Consider the following 8575-nt stretch of genomic DNA (forward strand, 5'->3'; position numbering starts at 1 on the left):
GTTTACAAAAAACTGAATACAAACCGACTAAGTTTTAATATTTTACATAACTACCCTTGATGTTGTAATTTTATACAAACATAAACAGAAATACAAAAGTACTATAACAAACTATTCCAACTCTTCCAACAGTATACTACCATACTACATATTTATTTCCTGCAATTATTAAACATTGAGAGGGGTAAGCAGTGATAGTTAGTGAGTTCAATAATAAATACAATATAATGTTATGTCATATATATACATCAATATGGCAGAAGCAAATAGGAACAACAAAGGCATATGAGAAATCATATGACAGGCTTTTCATATTAATCAATGACTCGATTCAAAGATATACATTTAATGAGATATAACGATTTCAATACTTGATAAACATCAATAACGCTTCGGCCCGAATGGAACTGATGACAAACAATTTATAATTAACATTAACGTAGATTTCAGGTTTTCACACCCCGTCTAACCTTCTACCAATACCATAGAATAGAAGTTCTTCTTTTACGAGACAAGCTCTACATGGCCAGAGGTTTCATACTTGTACCACCGTGAATCTAAGTCCTTTCACTGATCACATGGTCAAAGGTATAACTTTGCTATCTAAATAGCGTAAATAATAACAAAGGAAAAGAACAAAGCACATATAACACATAACATACAATTGTTCCTATTTATTGAACTCACTATGATGTAATCGAATGTTGCGATAGAATTCTGAATTCTGATGAAATTACACCATCCTCAGGCCTCTAAAACCTTCAATTATACCCCTGGAGTTCATATTTCAGATTTCATAAGAAATTACTCAACTAATCTCAAGTTATGTTGTTTTAAATTTAGAAATTTTAGTTTTTGTTCTTTTTATAGTTGTCACTTGCAGACCTGTTTTACCCTTCTTAAATATTAAAATAACTAATAAATTCAAAATATTAACAAGTTAGACTCTTATATCTTTCTAGTTCCACTGACCTCACATTTTTATGATTTTTCTATAATTTACTATGAATTTTACAACACACCATCCCAAAGCCGTCAAAATGTCCCAAAGCTGTCAAAATTCAACCTTACTGCACTCAACATATAGCTTCTTTCACCCATCTTAAGTCTGGAATTAGATTTTTGTTTTAAAACAAAAATCAAAGTACATATTTATCATCTTTCCAGGGATATAGAGCACATATCCATACAATTTTTCTACAATTTTTGGTGATTTTTACAAAAAAGGACAATTATACCCTTTATGATTTCATTTTACCATTTACATGATCAAACCTCATGATTAATATCGCTAAGTTCTTTTTTTACAATGATAACACTAAATATTTTAGTAATTCATGCTAATTCAAGTATAAACCATGAGTTTCATTACTAATTTTCACTAATTATTCTTAAACCATGATTAAATCTCAAGTTTACATGTAGTTACTTGATTTCCATTTAAGATTCTAGGTAAATAACATAAACTCATGCCTAATTTCATGAAATCAGTGGAAAATCCACTTTAATTAAACCCTAATCTCTTAATAACTCACTAATTACAAGGGTTAATCCGAAAATTAAGAGTTCATACCTTGATTACTAGACTTGATATTTCAAGAACACTGAAAATCTTGATTTAATCTTCAAAAGTTGTTCATGATTGATCACGTGTGTGAAAATCTTCCATAGGGATGGTGAGGAACTGAAAATGGCAGAAAAAATGACTCAAATTCATGTTTCAATGGGTAAAAACCCGAGTTGGGTCGGGTTTGACCCGATTTGGCTACCCGTTTTACCCCTAAACACTATGTTTCAATGGGTAAAAACCCGAGTTGGGTCGGGTTTGACCCGATTTGGCTACCCGTTTTACCCCTAAACACTAAAAATTGCATAAATTTTCGCTCGGAACTCCGTTTTCGATGAGGTTTTGGCCTATACCTTTCTAATGAGATTCAACTTCCAATAAAAATATCCTAGAAAAGATATTCCAATAAAACCAGTTTTACTTATTTCCATCTTAGACGTTATACATTCGTTAATTCTGATAGTTGACTTTTTGATCGGAATCACATAAGACATACCAATCAATTCCAATACCTTCCAATTGATTCTAAACTTACTTTAACTACAAATCTTATAAAACTATTAAGTCGACGCTCAAAACAATATCGAAAAATGGTGTTTTTAACACCTATATTTTTATTCCATTATAACTACCTACTTTAAACGTTTAAAACCACATAGTATCTAATAATATTCATTTTTAAACTAACATGCATATGAAACATGATAATTGAGCAAGTTTAGTAAAGTGTATGTTCAAGATTCTAATGCTTAGTACAAGTGTTTCCAAATCTTTAGTGTGGTTTCCTATTATGTCTTGTCGTGAAATACCCTAATCTAATACATACATGTGTTATTATATGTTAAATAGGATCTTTTTGTGTTCGAGACTTTAGTTGACACTCATCATCCATATCGACCTTACATTCGAATCCCATGCCAAACAGTGAGTTCATACCCCAACGCTTTTATGGTTTATAAACATTTTCATGGGGGGAATACAAGCCAAACATAAAGGTTTTCAATGAGTCAAAACTTATGCAATTTATACATATCAGCGGTTTTCATAAAGCATTTAGATACCTTATCCCTTTTGTAATATGCGTAGCATAAGGGACGTTTTCTAAATTATTTGCATAGTTTTCAGAACAATTTCACGAACATAACAGTCAAACTATAATAGGTATAGTTTGGGCAATTTCATTACCGTTTTTACAGATACAAACTACTTACACAATTGAACAAATAAACTATGACAAATTTAGTTTATGACACGCATTACAAGAGTAAAATAGTTAATAATTATTTAAGTATAGCTATTTTTACTCTTAAAGACATACATCGAATCCAAGTACAAAAGAATATTACATATTATTACCTTTAAAGTCGTTAACATCGTTGGGAGACAAGTCCTTGGGCGCTTACAAAATTCACTAAGTGGAGGAATACCCGTATGAACCAGAGTTTCTTGGAGGGAAGGTGTGGCTTTTGTGTATAGATATATACAAGACTGGCTATCTCACACCTTGGTGTTAGATATAGTCGGACCGTTAGATCTACATGTGACAAAGTAATAATGGATATCGGTGTCCGATTCACGTCATATCAAGTTTTAGTATCGTCATAAAATTCGCCAATAGTTACAACACTTTTACGTAATAATACACTACTCACGAACAATTATTTTAATCACATGAATATGTATTATATTTATGCCTCACCATTTCACGATCATTAAAGAAACAACACACACAAAAGAAAATAAGGGATTTTCTCAGTAAAACCTCAGTACTTTACATACTAGTAGTAATCAGGGCTTTCAAACAGAACATACCTTACATATTGGTAGTAGGGTTTTCAAAACGAATCATATTTTACATACAATAGTAAACAACCTTTTACAGAAATTCAGTGACTAGTTTCATTTCAAAAATATGCTTATGAGCTCGCCAGCTTTATGTTGATACTGTAACATCCCAAAATACGACCCAAAAAATTTTGTTTAATAATTACTAAAAACATCATGTCAATATTATAAAATAAAACCATACATCAATATCTCAAAATCATAGCAAAGTATCACGAGAAAACTGTATCAAGACTGTGTGAAATCACATATATGAAAAGCTAAAACAACTCCCAGGACAAACTGAAGCTGTGGTGTGTGCGATTCCATCAACCTGAGCTCTTCCTTTTACTTGCGGAAGTACCTGAAACCAAAACTGAAACTGTAAGCACAAAGCTTAGTGAGCTCCCCCAAACTAACACATACCATACAATATCATAAAACGCATATTGGGCCTTGCCCACTGCATTGGACCGAAGTCCGAAAACTGCATCAGACCGAAGTCTGGAACTAACCACGGCCTTGCCCTCTACATCGGACCGAAGTCAGGAACTAACTGCATCGGACCGAAATCCGGAACAGACTGGGACCCTGTCCCCTGCATCGGACCGAAGTCTGGAACTAACTGCATCAGACTGAAGTCCAGAAACTATCTGAGCATAACATAGCATAGCATAAACATATCAACTAGCATGAACACATAAATTGCATACTGCATCGGGTCGTAGCCCGGAACACAAAACACATAAACACTGTCTGAGCCACGAAGGCATCAAACATTCTAACTATTGCATCAGACCGAGGTCCGGAAACTACTACTAATTAAACGGGTCGACATTGTGGCCTTAGACCCGTTCCTACTGGAAGGAAACTCACCTCGTGATGCTGACTGCTGAACTCCTTAATGAGAAATCCCTGATTGCTGCTCCGGCTGCTTGCCAGCTATCATGGGAAATAAGATACTAAATTAGAATAGGGATTCCTCTATGGGTAAAATGACCATTTTACCCCTACTATGGTGTGGGACACAAACATAGCTCAAATCCTTAATTCCTTCAAGTCCATTAATGGCCCCACTATAGGCCCATTAATTGCCCAATTTGCTATATTGGGCCTAGAACCCTTTTATTGGGCCTTACTCAAGACCAATACTACATCCTTGGTCCTTAGCAACAGACATCTGATGGTCCATAAATGCCCAAGGACCCTAAGCCTGAAACCCAACCCACACTAAGGCCCAACACTCGAAGCCCAAACTGGCAGCGTACGTGGGGCGTACACCAAGGTACGCTGAGCGTACCGGCTACTGGCTTGTACACAGCACGCACTTCCTTGTACACCCAGCGTAGAATTGTATTAAGCCAATATCTCATTAAGTGCTTAATAATCTGATCCAGAAGCTACAAATCCAGATCCTAAGCTTATTCCACGACTTAAGCCATAAAGTTGCTTACTTGATGGCTTACAAGTCTCATAAAGGCTCAAACTTCAACAAATAACATTCTACTTCCATAAAACTAACTAGATCTCATGCATGGTTCCATATAAGCCACAAAGATCGAAACTTTACTGCTATGGGGACTCTTGATCTTCAAGGATAGCAATCCCAAGCTCCAAAAATGAAGTTGTAATATAAAGGTCCTTCTTTTGGACCTAAAAGGTCCAAACTTCCAAAAAACTCCTAGATCTAAACTTACAAGATGGAAGTTGGAAGCTTTATACCTCTTTTGAATGCCAAATAAAGGAATAATCCCATATCTATGAGCTCAAGGTGCTCAAGTTCTTCTTCTTCCACATCTCTTCTTCTCCTTCATCACAAAAATAAGCTCAAAGATCAAACACACACAAACAAGGAGCAAAGAGGACAAACTAGGGTTTCTCTTAAGTGAATGATAAGTAAGGAGGCCAAACGGGAGGCTATAATGGGGTTTAAATACATCTCAACCCCTAAAATTTAGGTTTGCCACCTGGTCGCGTACGTTGGGCATACAATAAGGTATGTTGCGCATACGCTCAGCCTCCCCGCGTTTCATTTAATCAGTACGCCCAGCGTACAAGAGGGTTACGCCCCACGTACGACTTATGGGCTGCTTAGACTTCAGCCCAAAAAGAGGTCCACTCTTAATAACAATTCAATTATAGCCCAATAAATAAACTAAAGAATTAAATAAATTTATACCTCGGAAACGATCGTTACAAATCTCCCCCACTTGAATCAGACTTCGTCCTCGAAGTCTGCTGCTACTGAATCTGAAAATAACTCCGGGTAATGCTCTTGCATGTCCTCCTCTGATTCCCATGTCCACTTTGAACCCTTTCGGTGCTACCACTACACCTTCACTAGCTGAATTACATTGTTCCTCAAGGTCTTTGTCTTCCTGTCCAGAATCGCGACCGGCCTCTCAATATATTTTAGGTTGCTATCAACCAGAATGTCCTCTAAGGGAAGAACTACTGACTCATCCACCAAACACTTCCTTAACTGGGAAACATGGAAAGTATTGTGGATCTTGCTACGCTCTTCCGGAAGATCCAACCGATAAGCAACCCGACCCACCTGGGCCAAAACCCTAAAAGGACCAACGAACCTGGGGCCGAACATTCCCCTCTTCAGAAACCTGATGACACCCTTCCAGGGTGATACCTTCAGGAGGACCATGTCGCCTTCCTGAAACTCCAAGTCCGATCGCCTCTTGTCGGCATAACTCTTTTGCCGACTCTGTGCAGTCTACAGCCTACTGCATACCTGCTGGATCAACTCTGTTGTCTTGAGCACCACTTCGGTGCTCCCAATGACACGTTAACCGACATCCCCCCATCAAATCAGGGTCCTACACTTCCTCCCATAGAGCATCTCGAAGGGAGGGCGGTCAATTCTCGCGTGGTAACTGTTGTTATACGAAAATTCCGCTAACAGAAGATACGTATCCCAACTACCACCGAAATCTAGGATACATGCCCGGAGCATGTCCTCAAGAGTCTTAATCGTCCTCTCGCTCTGTCCGTCCGTCTGAGGGTGGAAAGCGGTGTTGAAATGGAAACGAGTACCCATCTCGTCATGAAACCGCTTCTAAAATCTGGAAGTAAAACGGACATCTCGATCTGACACCATTGAAACAGGCACCCCATGTCGTGCCAGAACCTCTCGTACATAAATATCGGCTAGCTTCTCAGCCAATATGCTCTCCTGGATCGGTATAAAATGAGCACTCTTCGTCAACCGATCCACAATAATGCAAATCGCGTCCACTCCTCGTGCGGTCCTGGGATGTTTAGTGATGAAATCCATGATGATATCCTCGCATTTGCACACAAGAATGCCTAACGCTTGCATCTTGCCGTGAGGTCTTTGGTGCTCTGCCTTAACCTTCCTACAGGTCAGGCATCTTTCCACATACCAGGCCACATCCTGCTTCATGCAGGGCCACCAATAATCGGGTCTAAGATCTCTATACATCTTTGTTGCCCCTGGATGGATGGAGAATCGAGACATATGAGCCTTGTCCATTAGCACTTGCCATACTTCGCCCCAATACGGCACCCAGACCCTCCCATGAAGGGTCAACAATCCTCGACTATCATAGTCAAAGGAAGCTACTCGGCCCACGATCCTCTCACAATTCTGCATCTCCTCCTTGAGGCCCTCGGCCTGCGCCTCTTTAATTTGCTCCAGCAATGGAGTAATCACTGTCATCCTCAAACAAATGTGTGACATCCCCAAAATCTCGGCCAGAAAAGACCGGTTTCATTTATGCTTTTAAAACATTTTCAGAGTAAATCTTTTTGATTTTAAAAGAGATGCGGAATTTGTTCCCAAAAACAAAACATGATAAAATAGATTTTTATCGAAACATTTCATAAAGAAATATAATTTCATTTCATAATCAAAAATCGGGATGTCATGTTCCGATACAGACCATGAAGCATAAACGATAACATTACAAGTCATTCAACAAATATATACATATAAAGACTTGTAAACAAAACAACTTGATGATTCATCCATCTTATGCCCTTGCATCACTTCCTGTAATACAAATAAACTGAGTGGGTCAGGCTTGGGAGACTGGTGAGCATATAGGGTTTTCAACCCACAATAAATAATTATATTTCATTTCACCAACCAACAATAACTCGATTACCCATTCCCGTTATCCTCACTTTATGTCCCTAAAACAACATCTATCTCAATGGACCAAATCTAGGGTTTTCATCGGGACGGACATTACTCCTAAGGGGTTTCCTCAACAGTAGATATCCTAAAGGCAACCATGAAGGGGATAGAGTACACCGGTGAGCACATCATTCAAAACACATACAGGTTATGAACCTACTAGCGTTCCACTGGACTGTCTAGAAAGAGTCTGTGGTCGTCATCCGTACTCCGCTAGATGACTAGGTCAACATCAACAACATCGAGGCCTCTCATATGTTTATCCCACATCAACTATCTACTCATGTTCTACCCAACATATTAGTAGATAAATATATATATATTTTTATACATAGTTTAAAACCTGTATAACATGTTCAATCAATACATATTCCACATAACAGATGAGGCACACACACATAACACTTATTTCATAGAGAATAAATCAGATCTATGAGATAGAAGAAAGTGAATATATAACAAAAAAAAATATACACATAACACATATTTTATATAAAATACTTCATAATTATGCGTTAGAAGAAAGTAACCACACACTCACTTGATCAGAAGATGATCGGACAGCACTACGACTTGCAGAAGTAGTATTCTTCGGTAGATATAGAAGTTCTTCACAAAAATCGTGCTCCTCGCAGGCAGAGCTTCGGCTCGGGAATTGCACGTCTCGGTATCTTCGGGGATTCGGGACTTGCTTCGGGGCTCGGGATTGATACCGGGGCTTCGGGATATTTATGGCATGCAAAACGATGCAAAACGGGAGAAAGAGAAGAGAAATTGGCAAAAGAAGTCGGCTGCCCTCGCATGCCTTTTATAGGGGTTGAGGCCTCGCATTACGCTAGGCGTAATGCTCTACGCGGGGCGTATGCCTCAGAAATCATCATCGCTTACGTCATCGGAGCTCTTGAGTCCGAGGCGGTGCATGCATCGGGGTACGCTGGGCGTAACCTGGTTAAGTCCGATGACTCCCCTTCGGATAATGTCGGATTTAATAATTAAATTTATATTTTAAT

Source organism: Lactuca saligna, chromosome 3 (genome assembly GCF_052625555.1).
Source record: "Lactuca saligna cultivar CGN05327 chromosome 3, ASM5262555v1, whole genome shotgun sequence".
Lineage (NCBI taxonomy): Eukaryota > Viridiplantae > Streptophyta > Magnoliopsida > Asterales > Asteraceae > Lactuca > Lactuca saligna.